The sequence below is a fragment of the Bidens hawaiensis genome, unplaced genomic scaffold (genome assembly GCF_021521415.1).
Source record: "Bidens hawaiensis isolate Kalapana, Puna unplaced genomic scaffold, B.hawaiensis_p1.1 tig00010124_1, whole genome shotgun sequence".
Classification (NCBI taxonomy): Eukaryota; Viridiplantae; Streptophyta; class Magnoliopsida; order Asterales; family Asteraceae; genus Bidens; species Bidens hawaiensis.
The window spans coordinates 322,725-325,008 of NW_027491763.1; the positions used below are offsets into that span (position 1 = coordinate 322,725).

At 29.2% G+C, this 2,284-nt stretch overlaps 1 long non-coding RNA gene across 1 annotated transcript; it reads right to left on the reverse strand.

Annotated features, from left to right (window-relative positions):
• Positions 1-1,087: 1,087 nt before the first annotated feature.
• On the reverse strand, positions 1,088-1,676 carry LOC143534196 (uncharacterized). Its single transcript, XR_013135495.1, has 3 exons — positions 1,620-1,676; positions 1,417-1,516; positions 1,088-1,328 (listed from the first exon to the last, which is right to left on the reverse strand). It is a non-coding gene; the product is annotated as an uncharacterized LOC143534196 (long non-coding RNA).
• Positions 1,677-2,284: the final 608 nt, after the last annotated feature.

Here is a 2,284-nt window from a genome sequence, read left to right on the forward strand (position 1 = left end):
AAACGGTTCTCATGAATATAATTTTTCAATGTTTAATAGCTTTTGTGACATTACGTGGAATCCATAAGGAAAAAAAAACAAAATTCAGATTCTTTTTCATTCTCATGTTGCTCCTTTTCCATCATTTAACATTTCATTCCAAGTGTAATTAAAATAGACAACTATGTTAAGTGAAACAAACTATTGTTGTGTTACAATATTATCAAACTAGTTTTAGAACCCGTGTAATACACGGGATTCGCTAAATGTTGAAATAAATAAAATGAATTCCCATGTTCATCGAATATAAGAAGTTTTAGATCACATAGTATTATAAAATCACAAATTTACAAATTTGAGAAAATCTCTTTATAAACAACATTTGTTGTTTTATCACAGGTATTCCCATCTTCATCTAATATAAGAAGTTTTAGACCACGCCTACTGGTTACTCTAGATAACGCAACATATAGTTGTCCATGGGAAAAAACCGAACATCGTAAGAATAAACCAACCCTTGACAGAGACTGTCCTTGGCTCTTGTTTATCATCATAGCAAAGCATACCGAAAGCGGAATGAGCCTTCAGTGTTTTCTTCCGTAGAATATTTTTCTTCTACCTTCTTCATGCAATAACTGCACCCTAAATAATACCAGAGTTAATCTTGCAAGACAGACTTGATTGTTCCAAGGAGAATGACAATTTGAACCTGTAAGTAGTAAACGAAATTATATAAACATTCATCAGATAATAAAATGTATAAAATTATTTAATTTATTTAATTGTTAAGTCATACCTTTTAACAATTTATTCACCTTAGCAATGCAATTGAAATCATTCTTATGCAAAAACTCATCCTTTATATCATTCACAATTGTCTCACAAGTCAAACTTTGACTTGAAATAGATCCATTATTAACCCTTGAAAGCAAATTGTGATTATAAATATAAAATTTCATGATTAAATCTCGCACGTTTAATAAGTTACAACATATTGGAAATAAAAATAATTATATAATATTAATATACGATTTATTGAACATTATAACAACCTGTTTCTAAATGCTTCTATCTCTGGAAGTTCAGTATTGATATAAAGTTTGCTACCAAAACACATATTGGACACTGATGGACCGGCTGCAAAATAGATAAAACATAAAAGTAAAATTTATAAGTGTTCAACAATAATATACTTAATATTAAACAAATGTTGTTTTTACCATCCCATTTTTTGTACTTTGCAAATTGCAAAATTACAATGAGTGGCTCAACAATAGGATTTTTTTCTCTTGTAAGTGGCTAGTTAATCTGCATATTCATCCCATAATGTCAACTGCAGGTTGTTTCCCCTGCAACATTTAAATAAAACTATTACATACAATCTTTATATGTTATCTTTACTACACAAAAGAAAATAATGTATGAAATAGTGGGCACCCCAAATCATTAATTGTCGCAACACAATGCTTGGTATCCTTGCCATTCTTCAGTTTCAATTCCTTTATTTCAGAACATGTAAATACATATGCAATTATATCTAAAAAAAATTAAATGTTATATTAACTCTCAGTTGATAGATTGAATTATAAGTAAAAATTGAATTATAAGAAAAAATAAAGTTAAATACTTTTATTATGAACCTAAAGATAAATCAGTTGGAAGTTTGTAGTGTTCGATATCTTCAAAGGAGACCAACTAATTGTGTAATACATGTGTCGAGAAGTATCAGTTCAATACTATATGTTTCTGATGGCCTATTATTGACAGGTTGTCTCCATAAACGTATAACTTGCCTTTTTAATATAAAATTCGACATCTGATTATTTAAATCCTTAAGCAAAGTGATGTTTGATGAAGCCATTAACCTGAAGTTGGAATTTTTGATATGTAGTTGCATGATAAGTTAAATGAAAAGACATAAATCAATCAATCAATCAATCATGCCCAGTAAAATTCCACCGATAGCAAAGCTATAAGTAGGGTCTGGGGAGGGTGGGATGTAGGCACACCGTACCTCTATCCAAAGGAATAAAGAGGTGGCTTCCAGAGAGACCCTCGGCTCTAAGTAAAAAAAAAACTTACATAAATCAAGTTTAAAAATAAATTGTTCCTTTCTATGTTTTAAGAAATAAAAAACTTACAACACCAAAGGTGTGTTTTAGCTGCCATTTAGGTAACAAATATAGGAAATCTATGTTTTTCTCCATTAAAAGAAAACGTAGGTGTATCTTTTCATAAATCAAGTTTAAAAATAAATTGTTCCTTTCTATGTTTTAAGTATAATGTTTATAAATATAATATTGTT